The following is a 14383-nucleotide window of genomic DNA, read 5'->3' on the forward strand; positions in this document are numbered from 1 at the left end:
CTAATCCTTTAAAACGTGTCAAAGATAATCAGAAGTTTCTTTTTCTAAAATTGAAGCAGTTCTTAGCATTGGCAAGAGAGGTTCCTAAAGCCTGAAGGTAACTTTACTTTTCTTCACTGGCAATTCTAACATGTTGGGTTAGCACCTGTATTTCAACGGCTAAATTACAAACAATAGTATGCCAATCGTAAATGTTGATCAACACTAATTTAGCAATCATGAAACGGAATCATTTTGGATAATATTGTCTAATTTCCTTTCATATCCAACTTTAAAACAGGTGTACAATCTACGGCGCTGGGCGGCTTTCGGAGAGAGAAGTGAAAAAGCTTACGGCACCTGGGATTCCCAGGCGGTCTTCCATCCAGGTACTAACCAGGCCCTGCTCTGCTTAGCTTCCGAGATCAGACGAGATCGGGCGGAACCAGAGAGGTATGGCCGTAAGCTGCTTTTCATCTTTTTCCTAATCCTTTATAATGCGTCAATGAATTATGACACGCCTGCCGTTGGCATCTTTGTGTGGGTTAAATAAGGGTATGCAAAGAAGGCTGTGACATCCCATGCCGAAAATTGGATGGACTAGAGAAGACCCGCCCAGGAGTCCCAGCCAATCGGTGAATGGCCATTGCAGTCCCCGCCACCTCAAATGGCCTGACGATGGTATGGACGTAAGCCACCTTTCATCTTCTTCCTATTGCATCTCTTCTACAATGTGAATTTTTTTTTACAATTGTGTAGGTGTACAATCTACGGCGCTGGGCGGCTTTCAGAGAGAGAAGTGAAAAAGCTTACGGCACCTGGGATTCCCAGGCGGTCTTCCATCCAGGTACTAACCAGGCCCTGCTCTGCTTAGCTTCCGAGATCAGACGAGATCGGGCGGAACCAGAGAGGTATGGCCGTAAGCTGCTTTTCATCTTTTTCCTAATCCTTTAAAACGTGTCAAAGATAATCAGAAGTTTCTTTTTCTAAAATTGAAGCAGTTCTTAGCATTGGCAAGAGAGGTTCCTAAAGCCTGAAGGTAACTTTACTTTTCTTCACTGGCAATTCTAACATGTTGGGTTAGCACCTGTATTTCAACGGCTAAATTACAAACAATAGTATGCCAATCGTAAATGTTGATCAACACTAATTTAGCAATCATGAAACGGAATCATTTTGGATAATATTGTCTAATTTCCTTTCATATCCAACGTTAAAACAGGTGTACAATCTACGGCGCTGGGCGGCTTTCGGAGAGAGAAGTGAAAAAGCTTACGGCACCTGGGATTCCCAGGCGGTCTTCCATCCAGGTACTAACCAGGCCCTGCTCTGCTTAGCTTCCGAGATCAGACGAGATCGGGCGGAACCAGAGAGGTATGGCCGTAAGCTGCTTTTCATCTTTTTCCTAATCCTTTATAATGCGTGAATGAATTATGACACGCCTGCCGTTGGCATCTTTGTGTGGGTTAAATAAGGGTATGCAAAGAAGGCTGTGACATCCCATGCCGAAAATTGGATGGACTAGAGAAGACCCGCCCAGGAGTCCCAGCCAATCGGTGAATGGCCATTGCAGTCCCCGCCACCTCAAATGGCCTGACGATGGTATGGACGTAAGCCACCTTTCATCTTCTTCCTATTGCATCTCTTCTACAATGTGATAAACTTTTTACAATTGTGTAGGTGTACAAGCTACGGCGCTGGGCGGCTTTCAGAGAGAGAAGTGAAAAACCTTACGGCACCTGGGATTCCCAGGCGGTCTTCCATCCAGGTACTAACCAGGCCCTGCTCTGCTTAGCTTCCGAGATCAGACGAGATCGGGCGGAACCAGAGAGGTATGGCCGTAAGCTGCTTTTTATCTTTTTCCTAATCCTTTATAATGCGTCAAAGATAATCAGAAGAGTTTCTTTTTCTAAAATTGAAGCAGTTCTTAGGATTGGCAAGAGAGGTTTCTAAAACCTGAAGGTAACTTTACTTTTCTTCACTGGCAATTCTAACATGTTGGGTTAGCACCTGTATTTCAACGGCTAAATTACAAACAAAAGTATGCCAATTGTTAAATGTTGATCAACACTAATTTAGCAACCATGAAACGGAATCATTTTGGATAATTTTGTCTAATTGCCTTTCATATCCAACGTTAAAACAACACTAAACATGCATCTCTTCAACAATGTGATATACTTTTTGTAATTTGTAGGTGTACAATCTGCGGCGCTCGGCGGCTTTCGGTGAGAGAAGTGAAAAAGCTTACGGCACCTGGGATTCCCAGGCGGTCTTCCATCCAGGTACTAACCAGGCCCCGCTCTGCTTAGCTTCCGAGATCAGACGATATCGGGCGGAACCAGAGAGGTATGGCTGTAAGCTGCTTTTTATCTTTTTCCTAATCCTTTAAAACGTGTCAAAGATAATCAGAAGTTTCTTTTTCTAAAATTGAAGCAGTTCTTAGCATTGGCAAGAGAGGTTCCTAAAACCTGAAGGGAACTTTACTTTTCTTCACTGGTAAATCTAACATGTTTGGTTAGCACCTGTATTTCAACGGCTAAATTACAAACAATAGTATGCCAATCGTAAAATGTTGATCAACACTAATTTAGCAATCATGAAACGGAATCATTTTGGATAATATTGTCTAATTTCCTTTCATATCCAACGTTAAAACAACAATAAACATGCATCTCTTCAACAATGTGATATACTTTTTGTAATTTGTAGGTGTACAATCTGCGGCGCTCGGCGGCTTTCGGTGAGAGAAGTGAAAAAGCTTACGGCACCTGGGATTCCCAGGCGGTCTTCCATCCAGGTACTAACCAGGCCCTGCTCTGCTTAGCTTCCGAGATCAGACGAGATCGGGCGGAACCAGAGAGGTATGGCCGTAAGCTGCTTTTTATCTTTTTCCTAATCCTTTATAATGCGTCAAAAAATTATGTCACGCCTGCCGTTGGCATCTTTGTGTGGGTTAAATAAGGGTATGCAAAGAAGGCTGTGACATCCTATGGCGAAAATTGGATGGACTAGAGAAGACCCGCCCAGGAGTCCCAGCCAATCGGTGGATGGCCATTGCAGTCCCCGCCACCTCAAATGGCCTGATGATGGTATGGACGTAAGCCACCTTTCATCTTCTTCCTATTGCATCTCTTCTACAATGTGATAAACTTTTTACAATTGTGTAGGTGTACAAGCTACGGCGCTGGGCGGCTTTCAGAGAGAGAAGTGAAAAAGCTTACGGCACCTGGGATTCCCAGGCGGTCTTCCATCCAGGTACTAACCAGGCCCTGCTCTGCTTAGCTTCCGAGATCAGACGAGATCGGGCGGAACCAGAGAGGTATGGCCGTAAGCTGCTTTTTATCTTTTTCCTAATCCTTTATAATGCGTCAAAGATAATCAGAAGTTTCTTTTTCTAAAATTGAAGCAGTTCTTAGCATTGGCAAGAGAGGTTCCTAAAGCCTGAAGGTAACTTTACTTTTCTTCACTGGCAATTCTAACATGTTGGGTTAGCACCTGTATTTCAACGGCTAAATTACAAACAATAGTATGCCAATCGTAAATGTTGATCAACACTAATTTAGCAATCATGAAACGGAATCATTTTGGATAATATTGTCTAATTTCCTTTCATATCCAACGTTAAAACAACACTAAACATGGATATCTTCAACAATGTGATATTCTTTTTGTAATTTGTAGGTGTACAATCTGCGGCGCTCGGCGGCTTTCGGAGAGAGAAGTGAAAAAGCTTACGGCACCTGGGATTCCCAGGCGGTCTTCCATCCAGGTACTAACCAGGCCCTGCTCTGCTTAGCTTCCGAGATCAGACGAGATCGGGCGGAACCAGAGAGGTATGGCCGTAAGCTGCTTTTCATCTTTTTCCTAATCCTTTATAATGCGTCAATGAATTATGACACGCCTGCCGTTGGCATCTTTGTGTGGGTTAAATAAGGGTATGCAAAGAAGGCTGTGACATCCCATGCCGAAAATTGGATGGACTAGAGAAGACCCGCCCAGGAGTCCCAGCCAATCGGTGAATGGCCATTGCAGTCCCCGCCACCTCAAATGGCCTGACGATGGTATGGACGTAAGCCACCTTTCATCTTCTTCCTATTGCATCTCTTCTACAATGTGAATTTTTTTTTACAATTGTGTAGGTGTACAATCTACGGCGCTGGGCGGCTTTCAGAGAGAGAAGTGAAAAAGCTTACGGCACCTGGGATTCCCAGGCGGTCTTCCATCCAGGTACTAACCAGGCCCTGCTCTGCTTAGCTTCCGAGATCAGACGAGATCGGGCGGAACCAGAGAGGTATGGCCGTAAGCTGCTTTTCATCTTTTTCCTAATCCTTTAAAACGTGTCAAAGATAATCAGAAGTTTCTTTTTCTAAAATTGAAGCAGTTCTTAGCATTGGCAAGAGAGGTTCCTAAAGCCTGAAGGTAACTTTACTTTTCTTCACTGGCAATTCTAACATGTTGGGTTAGCACCTGTATTTCAACGGCTAAATTACAAACAATAGTATGCCAATCGTAAATGTTGATCAACACTATATTAGCAATCATGAAACGGAATCATTTTGGATAATATTGTCTAATTTCCTTTCATATCCAACTTTAAAACAGGTGTACAATCTACGGCGCTGGGCGGCTTTCGGAGAGAGAAGTGAAAAAGCTTACGGCACCTGGGATTCCCAGGCGGTCTTCCATCCAGGTACTAACCAGGCCCTGCTCTGCTTAGCTTCCGAGATCAGACGAGATCGGGCGGAACCAGAGAGGTATGGCCGTAAGCTGCTTTTCATCTTTTTCCTAATCCTTTATAATGCGTGAATGAATTATGACACGCCTGCCGTTGGCATCTTTGTGTGGGTTAAATAAGGGTATGCAAAGAAGGCTGTGACATCCCATGCCGAAAATTGGATGGACTAGAGAAGACCCGCCCAGGAGTCCCAGCCAATCGGTGAATGGCCATTGCAGTCCCCGCCACCTCAAATGGCCTGACGATGGTATGGACGTAAGCCACCTTTCATCTTCTTCCTATTGCATCTCTTCTACAATGTGAATTTTTTTTTACAATTGTGTAGGTGTACAATCTACGGCGCTGGGCGGCTTTCAGAGAGAGAAGTGAAAAAGCTTACGGCACCTGGGATTCCCAGGCGGTCTTCCATCCAGGTACTAACCAGGCCCTGCTCTGCTTAGCTTCCGAGATCAGACGAGATCGGGCGGAACCAGAGAGGTATGGCCGTAAGCTGCTTTTCATCTTTTTCCTAATCCTTTAAAACGTGTCAAAGATAATCAGAAGTTTCTTTTTCTAAAATTGAAGCAGTTCTTAGCATTGGCAAGAGAGGTTCCTAAAGCCTGAAGGTAACTTTACTTTTCTTCACTGGCAATTCTAACATGTTGGGTTAGCACCTGTATTTCAACGGCTAAATTACAAACAATAGTATGCCAATCGTAAATGTTGATCAACACTAATTTAGCAATCATGAAACGGAATCATTTTGGATAATATTGTCTAATTTCCTTTCATATCCAACTTTAAAACAGGTGTACAATCTACGGCGCTGGGCGGCTTTCGGAGAGAGAAGTGAAAAAGCTTACGGCACCTGGGATTCCCAGGCGGTCTTCCATCCAGGTACTAACCAGGCCCTGCTCTGCTTAGCTTCCGAGATCAGACGAGATCGGGCGGAACCAGAGAGGTATGGCCGTAAGCTGCTTTTCATCTTTTTCCTAATCCTTTATAATGCGTGAATGAATTATGACACGCCTGCCGTTGGCATCTTTGTGTGGGTTAAATAAGGGTATGCAAAGAAGGCTGTGACATCCCATGCCGAAAATTGGATGGACTAGAGAAGACCCGCCCAGGAGTCCCAGCCAATCGGTGAATGGCCATTGCAGTCCCCGCCACCTCAAATGGCCTGACGATGGTATGGACGTAAGCCACCTTTCATCTTCTTCCTATTGCATCTCTTCTACAATGTGAATTTTTTTTTACAATTGTGTAGGTGTACAATCTACGGCGCTGGGCGGCTTTCAGAGAGAGAAGTGAAAAAGCTTACGGCACCTGGGATTCCCAGGCGGTATCCATCCAGGTACTACCTAGGCCCTGCTCTGCTTAGCTTCCGAGATCAGACGAGATCGGGCGGAACCAGAGAGGTATGGCCGTAAGCTGCTTTTCATCTTTTTCCTAATCCTTTAAAACGTGTCAAAGATAATCAGAAGTTTCTTTTTCTAAAATTGAAGCAGTTCTTAGCATTGGCAAGAGAGGTTCCTAAAGCCTGAAGGTAACTTTACTTTTCTTCACTGGCAATTCTAACATGTTGGGTTAGCACCTGTATTTCAACGGCTAAATTACAAACAATAGTATGCCAATCGTAAATGTTGATCAACACTAATTTAGCAATCATGAAACGGAATCATTTTGGATAATATTGTCTAATTTCCTTTCATATCCAACTTTAAAACAGGTGTACAATCTACGGCGCTGGGCGGCTTTCGGAGAGAGAAGTGAAAAAGCTTACGGCACCTGGGATTCCCAGGCGGTCTTCCATCCAGGTACTAACCAGGCCCTGCTCTGCTTAGCTTCCGAGATCAGACGAGATCGGGCGGAACCAGAGAGGTATGGCCGTAAGCTGCTTTTCATCTTTTTCCTAATCCTTTATAATGCGTCAATGAATTATGACACGCCTGCCGTTGGCATCTTTGTGTGGGTTAAATAAGGGTATGCAAAGAAGGCTGTGACATCCCATGCCGAAAATTGGATGGACTAGAGAAGACCCGCCCAGGAGTCCCAGCCAATCGGTGAATGGCCATTGCAGTCCCCGCCACCTCAAATGGCCTGACGATGGTATGGACGTAAGCCACCTTTCATCTTCTTCCTATTGCATCTCTTCTACAATGTGAAATTTTTTTTACAATTGTGTAGGTGTACAATCTACGGCGCTGGGCGGCTTTCAGAGAGAGAAGTGAAAAAGCTTACGGCACCTGGGATTCCCAGGCGGTCTTCCATCCAGGTACTAACCAGGCCCTGCTCTGCTTAGCTTCCGAGATCAGACGAGATCGGGCGGAACCAGAGAGGTATGGCCGTAAGCTGCTTTTCATCTTTTTCCTAATCCTTTAAAACGTGTCAAAGATAATCAGAAGTTTCTTTTTCTAAAATTGAAGCAGTTCTTAGCATTGGCAAGAGAGGTTCCTAAAGCCTGAAGGTAACTTTACTTTTCTTCACTGGCAATTCTAACATGTTGGGTTAGCACCTGTATTTCAACGGCTAAATTACAAACAATAGTATGCCAATCGTAAATGTTGATCAACACTAATTTAGCAATCATGAAACGGAATCATTTTGGATAATATTGTCTAATTTCCTTTCATATCCAACGTTAAAACAGGTGTACAATCTACGGCGCTGGGCGGCTTTCGGAGAGAGAAGTGAAAAAGCTTACGGCACCTGGGATTCCCAGGCGGTCTTCCATCCAGGTACTAACCAGGCCCTGCTCTGCTTAGCTTCCGAGATCAGACGAGATCGGGCGGAACCAGAGAGGTATGGCCGTAAGCTGCTTTTCATCTTTTTCCTAATCCTTTATAATGCGTGAATGAATTATGACACGCCTGCCGTTGGCATCTTTGTGTGGGTTAAATAAGGGTATGCAAAGAAGGCTGTGACATCCCATGCCGAAAATTGGATGGACTAGAGAAGACCCGCCCAGGAGTCCCAGCCAATCGGTGAATGGCCATTGCAGTCCCCGCCACCTCAAATGGCCTGACGATGGTATGGACGTAAGCCACCTTTCATCTTCTTCCTATTGCATCTCTTCTACAATGTGATAAACTTTTTACAATTGTGTAGGTGTACAAGCTACGGCGCTGGGCGGCTTTCAGAGAGAGAAGTGAAAAACCTTACGGCACCTGGGATTCCCAGGCGGTCTTCCATCCAGGTACTAACCAGGCCCTGCTCTGCTTAGCTTCCGAGATCAGACGAGATCGGGCGGAACCAGAGAGGTATGGCCGTAAGCTGCTTTTTATCTTTTTCCTAATCCTTTATAATGCGTCAAAGATAATCAGAAGAGTTTCTTTTTCTAAAATTGAAGCAGTTCTTAGGATTGGCAAGAGAGGTTTCTAAAACCTGAAGGTAACTTTACTTTTCTTCACTGGCAATTCTAACATGTTGGGTTAGCACCTGTATTTCAACGGCTAAATTACAAACAAAAGTATGCCAATTGTTAAATGTTGATCAACACTAATTTAGCAACCATGAAACGGAATCATTTTGGATAATTTTGTCTAATTGCCTTTCATATCCAACGTTAAAACAACACTAAACATGCATCTCTTCAACAATGTGATATACTTTTTGTAATTTGTAGGTGTACAATCTGCGGCGCTCGGCGGCTTTCGGTGAGAGAAGTGAAAAAGCTTACGGCACCTGGGATTCCCAGGCGGTCTTCCATCCAGGTACTAACCAGGCCCCGCTCTGCTTAGCTTCCGAGATCAGACGATATCGGGCGGAACCAGAGAGGTATGGCTGTAAGCTGCTTTTTATCTTTTTCCTAATCCTTTAAAACGTGTCAAAGATAATCAGAAGTTTCTTTTTCTAAAATTGAAGCAGTTCTTAGCATTGGCAAGAGAGGTTCCTAAAACCTGAAGGGAACTTTACTTTTCTTCACTGGTAAATCTAACATGTTTGGTTAGCACCTGTATTTCAACGGCTAAATTACAAACAATAGTATGCCAATCGTAAAATGTTGATCAACACTAATTTAGCAATCATGAAACGGAATCATTTTGGATAATATTGTCTAATTTCCTTTCATATCCAACGTTAAAACAACAATAAACATGCATCTCTTCAACAATGTGATATACTTTTTGTAATTTGTAGGTGTACAATCTGCGGCGCTCGGCGGCTTTCGGTGAGAGAAGTGAAAAAGCTTACGGCACCTGGGATTCCCAGGCGGTCTTCCATCCAGGTACTAACCAGGCCCTGCTCTGCTTAGCTTCCGAGATCAGACGAGATCGGGCGGAACCAGAGAGGTATGGCCGTAAGCTGCTTTTTATCTTTTTCCTAATCCTTTATAATGCGTCAAAAAATTATGTCACGCCTGCCGTTGGCATCTTTGTGTGGGTTAAATAAGGGTATGCAAAGAAGGCTGTGACATCCTATGGCGAAAATTGGATGGACTAGAGAAGACCCGCCCAGGAGTCCCAGCCAATCGGTGGATGGCCATTGCAGTCCCCGCCACCTCAAATGGCCTGATGATGGTATGGACGTAAGCCACCTTTCATCTTCTTCCTATTGCATCTCTTCTACAATGTGATAAACTTTTTACAATTGTGTAGGTGTACAAGCTACGGCGCTGGGCGGCTTTCAGAGAGAGAAGTGAAAAAGCTTACGGCACCTGGGATTCCCAGGCGGTCTTCCATCCAGGTACTAACCAGGCCCTGCTCTGCTTAGCTTCCGAGATCAGACGAGATCGGGCGGAACCAGAGAGGTATGGCCGTAAGCTGCTTTTTATCTTTTTCCTAATCCTTTATAATGCGTCAAAGATAATCAGAAGTTTCTTTTTCTAAAATTGAAGCAGTTCTTAGCATTGGCAAGAGAGGTTCCTAAAGCCTGAAGGTAACTTTACTTTTCTTCACTGGCAATTCTAACATGTTGGGTTAGCACCTGTATTTCAACGGCTAAATTACAAACAATAGTATGCCAATCGTAAATGTTGATCAACACTAATTTAGCAATCATGAAACGGAATCATTTTGGATAATATTGTCTAATTTCCTTTCATATCCAACGTTAAAACAACACTAAACATGGATATCTTCAACAATGTGATATTCTTTTTGTAATTTGTAGGTGTACAATCTGCGGCGCTCGGCGGCTTTCGGAGAGAGAAGTGAAAAAGCTTACGGCACCTGGGATTCCCAGGCGGTCTTCCATCCAGGTACTAACCAGGCCCTGCTCTGCTTAGCTTCCGAGATCAGACGAGATCGGGCGGAACCAGAGAGGTATGGCCGTAAGCTGCTTTTCATCTTTTTCCTAATCCTTTATAATGCGTGAATGAATTATGACACGCCTGCCGTTGGCATCTTTGTGTGGGTTAAATAAGGGTATGCAAAGAAGGCTGTGACATCCCATGCCGAAAATTGGATGGACTAGAGAAGACCCGCCCAGGAGTCCCAGCCAATCGGTGAATGGCCATTGCAGTCCCCGCCACCTCAAATGGCCTGACGATGGTATGGACGTAAGCCACCTTTCATCTTCTTCCTATTGCATCTCTTCTACAATGTGAATTTTTTTTTACAATTGTGTAGGTGTACAATCTACGGCGCTGGGCGGCTTTCAGAGAGAGAAGTGAAAAAGCTTACGGCACCTGGGATTCCCAGGCGGTCTTCCATCCAGGTACTAACCAGGCCCTGCTCTGCTTAGCTTCCGAGATCAGACGAGATCGGGCGGAACCAGAGAGGTATGGCCGTAAGCTGCTTTTCATCTTTTTCCTAATCCTTTAAAACGTGTCAAAGATAATCAGAAGTTTCTTTTTCTAAAATTGAAGCAGTTCTTAGCATTGGCAAGAGAGGTTCCTAAAGCCTGAAGGTAACTTTACTTTTCTTCACTGGCAATTCTAACATGTTGGGTTAGCACCTGTATTTCAACGGCTAAATTACAAACAATAGTATGCCAATCGTAAATGTTGATCAACACTATATTAGCAATCATGAAACGGAATCATTTTGGATAATATTGTCTAATTTCCTTTCATATCCAACTTTAAAACAGGTGTACAATCTACGGCGCTGGGCGGCTTTCGGAGAGAGAAGTGAAAAAGCTTACGGCACCTGGGATTCCCAGGCGGTCTTCCATCCAGGTACTAACCAGGCCCTGCTCTGCTTAGCTTCCGAGATCAGACGAGATCGGGCGGAACCAGAGAGGTATGGCCGTAAGCTGCTTTTCATCTTTTTCCTAATCCTTTATAATGCGTCAATGAATTATGACACGCCTGCCGTTGGCATCTTTGTGTGGGTTAAATAAGGGTATGCAAAGAAGGCTGTGACATCCCATGCCGAAAATTGGATGGACTAGAGAAGACCCGCCCAGGAGTCCCAGCCAATCGGTGAATGGCCATTGCAGTCCCCGCCACCTCAAATGGCCTGACGATGGTATGGACGTAAGCCACCTTTCATCTTCTTCCTATTGCATCTCTTCTACAATGTGAATTTTTTTTTACAATTGTGTAGGTGTACAATCTACGGCGCTGGGCGGCTTTCAGAGAGAGAAGTGAAAAAGCTTACGGCACCTGGGATTCCCAGGCGGTCTTCCATCCAGGTACTAACCAGGCCCTGCTCTGCTTAGCTTCCGAGATCAGACGAGATCGGGCGGAACCAGAGAGGTATGGCCGTAAGCTGCTTTTCATCTTTTTCCTAATCCTTTAAAACGTGTCAAAGATAATCAGAAGTTTCTTTTTCTAAAATTGAAGCAGTTCTTAGCATTGGCAAGAGAGGTTCCTAAAGCCTGAAGGTAACTTTACTTTTCTTCACTGGCAATTCTAACATGTTGGGTTAGCACCTGTATTTCAACGGCTAAATTACAAACAATAGTATGCCAATCGTAAATGTTGATCAACACTAATTTAGCAATCATGAAACGGAATCATTTTGGATAATATTGTCTAATTTCCTTTCATATCCAACTTTAAAACAGGTGTACAATCTACGGCGCTGGGCGGCTTTCGGAGAGAGAAGTGAAAAAGCTTACGGCACCTGGGATTCCCAGGCGGTCTTCCATCCAGGTACTAACCAGGCCCTGCTCTGCTTAGCTTCCTAGATCAGACGAGATCGGGCGGAACCAGAGAGGTATGGCCGTAAGCTGCTTTTCATCTTTTTCCTAATCCTTTATAATGCGTCAATGAATTATGACACGCCTGCCGTTGGCATCTTTGTGTGGGTTAAATAAGGGTATGCAAAGAAGGCTGTGACATCCCATGCCGAAAATTGGATGGACTAGAGAAGACCCGCCCAGGAGTCCCAGCCAATCGGTGAATGGCCATTGCAGTCCCCGCCACCTCAAATGGCCTGACGATGGTATGGACGTAAGCCACCTTTCATCTTCTTCCTATTGCATCTCTTCTACAATGTGAATTTTTTTTTACAATTGTGTAGGTGTACAATCTACGGCGCTGGGCGGCTTTCAGAGAGAGAAGTGAAAAAGCTTACGGCACCTGGGATTCCCAGGCGGTCTTCCATCCAGGTACTAACCAGGCCCTGCTCTGCTTAGCTTCCGAGATCAGACGAGATCGGGCGGAACCAGAGAGGTATGGCCGTAAGCTGCTTTTCATCTTTTTCCTAATCCTTTAAAACGTGTCAAAGATAATCAGAAGTTTCTTTTTCTAAAATTGAAGCAGTTCTTAGCATTGGCAAGAGAGGTTCCTAAAGCCTGAAGGTAACTTTACTTTTCTTCACTGGCAATTCTAACATGTTGGGTTAGCACCTGTATTTCAACGGCTAAATTACAAACAATAGTATGCCAATCGTAAATGTTGATCAACACTAATTTAGCAATCATGAAACGGAATCATTTTGGATAATATTGTCTAATTTCCTTTCATATCCAACTTTAAAACAGGTGTACAATCTACGGCGCTGGGCGGCTTTCGGAGAGAGAAGTGAAAAAGCTTACGGCACCTGGGATTCCCAGGCGGTCTTCCATCCAGGTACTAACCAGGCCCTGCTCTGCTTAGCTTCCGAGATCAGACGAGATCGGGCGGAACCAGAGAGGTATGGCCGTAAGCTGCTTTTCATCTTTTTCCTAATCCTTTATAATGCGTCAATGAATTATGACACGCCTGCCGTTGGCATCTTTGTGTGGGTTAAATAAGGGTATGCAAAGAAGGCTGTGACATCCCATGCCGAAAATTGGATGGACTAAAGAAGACCCGCCCAGGAGTCCCAGCCAATCGGTGAATGGCCATTGCAGTCCCCGCCACCTCAAATGGCCTGACGATGGTATGGACGTAAGCCACCTTTCATCTTCTTCCTATTGCATCTCTTCTACAATGTGAAATTTTTTTTACAATTGTGTAGGTGTACAATCTACGGCGCTGGGCGGCTTTCAGAGAGAGAAGTGAAAAAGCTTACGGCACCTGGGATTCCCAGGCGGTCTTCCATCCAGGTACTAACCAGGCCCTGCTCTGCTTAGCTTCCGAGATCAGACGAGATCGGGCGGAACCAGAGAGGTATGGCCGTAAGCTGCTTTTCATCTTTTTCCTAATCCTTTAAAACGTGACAAAGATAATCAGAAGTTTCTTTTTCTAAAATTGAAGCAGTTCTTAGCATTGGCAAGAGAGGTTCCTAAAGCCTGAAGGTAACTTTACTTTTCTTCACTGGCAATTCTAACATGTTGGGTTAGCACCTGTATTTCAACGGCTAAATTACAAAAAATAGTATGCCAATCGTAAATGTTGATCAACACTAATTTAGCAATCATGAAACGGAATCATTTTGGATAATATTGTCTAATTTCCTTTCATATCCAACGTTAAAACAGGTGTACAATCTACGGCGCTGGGCGGCTTTCGGAGAGAGAAGTGAAAAAGCTTACGGCACCTGGGATTCACAGGCGGTCTTCCATCCAGGTACTAACCAGGCCCTGCTCTGCTTAGCTTCCGAGATCAGACGAGATCGAGCGGAACCAGAGAGGTATGGCCGTAAGCTGCTTTTTATCTTTTTCCTAATCCTTTATAATGCGTCAATGAATTATGACACGCCTGCCGTTGGCATCTTTGTGTGGGTTAAATAAGGGTATGCAAAGAAGGCTGTGACATCCCATGCCGAAAATTGGATGGACTAGAGAAGACCCGCCCAGGGGTCCCAGCCAATCGGTGAATGGCCATTGCAGTCCCCGCCACCTCAAATGGCCTGACGATGGTACGGACGTAAGCCACCTTTCATCTTCTTCCTATTGCATCTCTTCTACAATGTGATAAACTTTTTACAATTGTGTAGGTGTACAAGCTACGGCGCTGGGCGGCTTTCAGAGAGAGAAGTGAAAAACCTTACGGCACCTGGGATTACCAGGCGGTCTTCCATCCAGGTACTAACCAGGCCCTGCTCTGCTTAGCTTCCGAGATCAGACAAGATCGGGCGGAACCAGAGAGGTATGGCCGTAAGCTGCTTTTTATCTTTTTCCTAATCCTTTATAATGCGTCAATGAATTATGACACGCCTGCCGTTGGCATCTTTGTGTGGGTTAAATAAGGGTATGCAAAGAAGGCTGTGACATCCCATGCCGAAAATTGGATGGACTAGAGAAGACCCGCCCAGGAGTCCCAGCCAATCGGTGAATGGCCATTGCAGTCCCCGCCACCTCAAATGGCCTGACGATGGTATGGACGTAAGCCACCTTTCATCTTCTTCCTATTGCATCTCTTCTACAATG

The 14383-nt window shown here is 44.6% G+C and overlaps 27 non-coding genes and 3 pseudogenes across 27 annotated transcripts; all 30 read right to left on the bottom strand.

Annotated features, from left to right (window-relative positions):
- Positions 1-327: 327 nt before the first annotated feature.
- On the bottom strand, positions 328-446 carry LOC134112606 (5S ribosomal RNA). Its single transcript, XR_009945928.1, has one exon. It is a non-coding gene; the product is annotated as a 5S ribosomal RNA (ribosomal RNA).
- Positions 447-785: 339 nt separating this feature from the next.
- Positions 786-904, bottom strand: LOC134112608 (5S ribosomal RNA). The gene has a single exon (XR_009945930.1). It is a non-coding gene; the product is annotated as a 5S ribosomal RNA (ribosomal RNA).
- A 344-nt stretch (positions 905-1248) lies between these two features.
- LOC134112609 (5S ribosomal RNA) lies at positions 1249-1367 on the bottom strand. The gene has a single exon (XR_009945931.1). It is a non-coding gene; the product is annotated as a 5S ribosomal RNA (ribosomal RNA).
- Positions 1368-1706: 339 nt separating this feature from the next.
- LOC134112997 (5S ribosomal RNA) lies at positions 1707-1825 on the bottom strand. Its single transcript, XR_009946320.1, has one exon. It is a non-coding gene; the product is annotated as a 5S ribosomal RNA (ribosomal RNA).
- Positions 1826-2223: 398 nt separating this feature from the next.
- LOC134112537 (5S ribosomal RNA) lies at positions 2224-2342 on the bottom strand (annotated as a pseudogene).
- Positions 2343-2738: 396 nt separating this feature from the next.
- LOC134112610 (5S ribosomal RNA) lies at positions 2739-2857 on the bottom strand. Its single transcript, XR_009945932.1, has one exon. It is a non-coding gene; the product is annotated as a 5S ribosomal RNA (ribosomal RNA).
- Positions 2858-3196: 339 nt separating this feature from the next.
- LOC134112611 (5S ribosomal RNA) lies at positions 3197-3315 on the bottom strand. Its single transcript, XR_009945934.1, has one exon. It is a non-coding gene; the product is annotated as a 5S ribosomal RNA (ribosomal RNA).
- Positions 3316-3710: 395 nt separating this feature from the next.
- Positions 3711-3829, bottom strand: LOC134112612 (5S ribosomal RNA). The gene has a single exon (XR_009945935.1). It is a non-coding gene; the product is annotated as a 5S ribosomal RNA (ribosomal RNA).
- Positions 3830-4168: 339 nt separating this feature from the next.
- LOC134112613 (5S ribosomal RNA) lies at positions 4169-4287 on the bottom strand. Its single transcript, XR_009945936.1, has one exon. It is a non-coding gene; the product is annotated as a 5S ribosomal RNA (ribosomal RNA).
- Positions 4288-4631: 344 nt separating this feature from the next.
- On the bottom strand, positions 4632-4750 carry LOC134112614 (5S ribosomal RNA). Its single transcript, XR_009945937.1, has one exon. It is a non-coding gene; the product is annotated as a 5S ribosomal RNA (ribosomal RNA).
- A 339-nt stretch (positions 4751-5089) lies between these two features.
- Positions 5090-5208, bottom strand: LOC134112615 (5S ribosomal RNA). Its single transcript, XR_009945938.1, has one exon. It is a non-coding gene; the product is annotated as a 5S ribosomal RNA (ribosomal RNA).
- A 344-nt stretch (positions 5209-5552) lies between these two features.
- Positions 5553-5671, bottom strand: LOC134112616 (5S ribosomal RNA). The gene has a single exon (XR_009945939.1). It is a non-coding gene; the product is annotated as a 5S ribosomal RNA (ribosomal RNA).
- A 339-nt stretch (positions 5672-6010) lies between these two features.
- Positions 6011-6128, bottom strand: LOC134113088 (5S ribosomal RNA). The gene has a single exon (XR_009946411.1). It is a non-coding gene; the product is annotated as a 5S ribosomal RNA (ribosomal RNA).
- Positions 6129-6472: 344 nt separating this feature from the next.
- On the bottom strand, positions 6473-6591 carry LOC134112617 (5S ribosomal RNA). The gene has a single exon (XR_009945940.1). It is a non-coding gene; the product is annotated as a 5S ribosomal RNA (ribosomal RNA).
- A 339-nt stretch (positions 6592-6930) lies between these two features.
- Positions 6931-7049, bottom strand: LOC134112619 (5S ribosomal RNA). Its single transcript, XR_009945942.1, has one exon. It is a non-coding gene; the product is annotated as a 5S ribosomal RNA (ribosomal RNA).
- A 344-nt stretch (positions 7050-7393) lies between these two features.
- LOC134112620 (5S ribosomal RNA) lies at positions 7394-7512 on the bottom strand. Its single transcript, XR_009945943.1, has one exon. It is a non-coding gene; the product is annotated as a 5S ribosomal RNA (ribosomal RNA).
- A 339-nt stretch (positions 7513-7851) lies between these two features.
- Positions 7852-7970, bottom strand: LOC134112998 (5S ribosomal RNA). Its single transcript, XR_009946321.1, has one exon. It is a non-coding gene; the product is annotated as a 5S ribosomal RNA (ribosomal RNA).
- Positions 7971-8368: 398 nt separating this feature from the next.
- Positions 8369-8487, bottom strand: LOC134112538 (5S ribosomal RNA; annotated as a pseudogene).
- Positions 8488-8883: 396 nt separating this feature from the next.
- LOC134112621 (5S ribosomal RNA) lies at positions 8884-9002 on the bottom strand. The gene has a single exon (XR_009945944.1). It is a non-coding gene; the product is annotated as a 5S ribosomal RNA (ribosomal RNA).
- A 339-nt stretch (positions 9003-9341) lies between these two features.
- LOC134112622 (5S ribosomal RNA) lies at positions 9342-9460 on the bottom strand. The gene has a single exon (XR_009945945.1). It is a non-coding gene; the product is annotated as a 5S ribosomal RNA (ribosomal RNA).
- A 395-nt stretch (positions 9461-9855) lies between these two features.
- On the bottom strand, positions 9856-9974 carry LOC134112623 (5S ribosomal RNA). The gene has a single exon (XR_009945946.1). It is a non-coding gene; the product is annotated as a 5S ribosomal RNA (ribosomal RNA).
- A 339-nt stretch (positions 9975-10313) lies between these two features.
- Positions 10314-10432, bottom strand: LOC134112624 (5S ribosomal RNA). The gene has a single exon (XR_009945947.1). It is a non-coding gene; the product is annotated as a 5S ribosomal RNA (ribosomal RNA).
- A 344-nt stretch (positions 10433-10776) lies between these two features.
- On the bottom strand, positions 10777-10895 carry LOC134112625 (5S ribosomal RNA). The gene has a single exon (XR_009945948.1). It is a non-coding gene; the product is annotated as a 5S ribosomal RNA (ribosomal RNA).
- A 339-nt stretch (positions 10896-11234) lies between these two features.
- On the bottom strand, positions 11235-11353 carry LOC134112626 (5S ribosomal RNA). Its single transcript, XR_009945949.1, has one exon. It is a non-coding gene; the product is annotated as a 5S ribosomal RNA (ribosomal RNA).
- A 344-nt stretch (positions 11354-11697) lies between these two features.
- On the bottom strand, positions 11698-11816 carry LOC134113079 (5S ribosomal RNA). The gene has a single exon (XR_009946402.1). It is a non-coding gene; the product is annotated as a 5S ribosomal RNA (ribosomal RNA).
- A 339-nt stretch (positions 11817-12155) lies between these two features.
- LOC134112627 (5S ribosomal RNA) lies at positions 12156-12274 on the bottom strand. The gene has a single exon (XR_009945950.1). It is a non-coding gene; the product is annotated as a 5S ribosomal RNA (ribosomal RNA).
- Positions 12275-12618: 344 nt separating this feature from the next.
- On the bottom strand, positions 12619-12737 carry LOC134112628 (5S ribosomal RNA). Its single transcript, XR_009945951.1, has one exon. It is a non-coding gene; the product is annotated as a 5S ribosomal RNA (ribosomal RNA).
- A 339-nt stretch (positions 12738-13076) lies between these two features.
- On the bottom strand, positions 13077-13195 carry LOC134112630 (5S ribosomal RNA). The gene has a single exon (XR_009945953.1). It is a non-coding gene; the product is annotated as a 5S ribosomal RNA (ribosomal RNA).
- Positions 13196-13539: 344 nt separating this feature from the next.
- On the bottom strand, positions 13540-13658 carry LOC134113078 (5S ribosomal RNA). The gene has a single exon (XR_009946401.1). It is a non-coding gene; the product is annotated as a 5S ribosomal RNA (ribosomal RNA).
- Positions 13659-13997: 339 nt separating this feature from the next.
- On the bottom strand, positions 13998-14116 carry LOC134112540 (5S ribosomal RNA; annotated as a pseudogene).
- Positions 14117-14383: the final 267 nt, after the last annotated feature.

The sequence above is a fragment of the Pungitius pungitius genome, unplaced genomic scaffold (assembly GCF_949316345.1).
Source record: "Pungitius pungitius unplaced genomic scaffold, fPunPun2.1 scaffold_25, whole genome shotgun sequence".
Classification (NCBI taxonomy): domain Eukaryota; kingdom Metazoa; phylum Chordata; class Actinopteri; order Perciformes; family Gasterosteidae; genus Pungitius; species Pungitius pungitius.